We start from the raw sequence: 1,363 nt of genomic DNA on the forward strand, positions 1-1,363 counted from the left end.
CTATAATAATTTCTGAAATTAAAGTTTCCTGGTCCAAGATACGCTGAAGATTTCTTCATCTCTGTTCAGTGATTTTGTGCTAGTATACTACTGCCACCTCCTGACTTTTATGCGTAACTGCATTTTTTTATTATTACGCAAAAACACTTTTATAAGTGTTGATTGCTTTCTGTTGGGATATATTTAAGATATAACGGATATAATTTTTCAATTTAAAATTTTTAGGATTATTTATTTTTACAATATTAGTGCTATTTTATTGCTAGAAGATATTTTTTTCTTTTACTGTAGAACTACCAGTGTTGATGAATGGTGAGTCTTTATTGACTTTGCACAAAAATCAGATATTGAGTATAATCGGTGCCGGTGCCAGCCGATTGTTGCGAAGTATTGTCCGAAGTAGCACATAATAGCATTTTGGTAACCATTTTTGTTGGCGCTGCTATTTCCTGTTGAGTCACATGACCGTCTTACGTATCCTGACGTAAACTGTTAGGACTTGTTAGGAATTTTCGGAACATGAGTTAGAAATTCCTTAAATTTTGTTAGGACTTTGTAGGATTTGTTTTACGCTCTGGCCCTCAAAGGTGGCTAACATTTTGAAGGCGCTTTATAGTGGAGGCGCTATTTCATCGTGTATTTGTTACAAAGGGACAGCACATTCCGCAACTGAAGAGGTTAATTTTCTTCTTTTTAATCTTGAACACGGAAATTAATCAGCAAATAGGAACGCGTGCAATCAAATATGTTTATTATGTTAAATCGTAATATAACAGTAGCATGAAAATTTCTTTCATAAACCATAAAGAAAATGATCGTTGTCGGCAGGATTCGAACCTGCGCGGGGAGACCCCAATGGATTTCTAGTCCATCGCCTTAACCACTCGGCCACGACAACACATGTATAATCGGCGTACATGTTCTTCTTGAATGGATAGTCAATTGAGTAATCAATATTTGTGCGATTACAAAAAAGATCTGTAATCGCACAAAGCTGATGCGTTGGATACGTTTGAGTTATACATAAGCAGTTCGTATCTTAACTTTTATTAAACCAAGTACCACTTCTGATAGAAAATTCATTCAGTTAGCCTCTTGACAGTTCTAAATTATTGTGTTAAATACCAGATTGAAAAACATGTAAATAAATTTAAGGTTACTGTGCGGTTTCATTTTATCATATTATTTTATTTCCAGAGCCTCTCCGTATTGTTTTTCAATAATCTATTCTCTCACACACATTCTTGTTATTCATACCCAACAATTGGGAAATAGAGGATATGGTAAATTACACTGGTCAACACAAAAAAAAAATTGTCTACGTTTTTTCAGCTGACTATTTTGATGAGCTGAATCCAAAAAT

The 1,363-nt window shown here is 34.3% G+C and overlaps 1 non-coding gene across 1 annotated transcript; it reads right to left on the minus strand.

Annotated features, from left to right (window-relative positions):
- Positions 1 to 816: 816 nt before the first annotated feature.
- Positions 817 to 898, minus strand: trnas-aga (transfer RNA serine (anticodon AGA)). Its single transcript has one exon. It is a non-coding gene; the product is annotated as a tRNA-Ser (tRNA).
- Between the last annotated feature and the right edge of the window lie 465 nt (positions 899 to 1,363).

The sequence above is a fragment of the Poecilia reticulata genome, linkage group LG8, assembly GCF_000633615.1.
Source record: "Poecilia reticulata strain Guanapo linkage group LG8, Guppy_female_1.0+MT, whole genome shotgun sequence".
Classification (NCBI taxonomy): domain Eukaryota; kingdom Metazoa; phylum Chordata; class Actinopteri; order Cyprinodontiformes; family Poeciliidae; genus Poecilia; species Poecilia reticulata.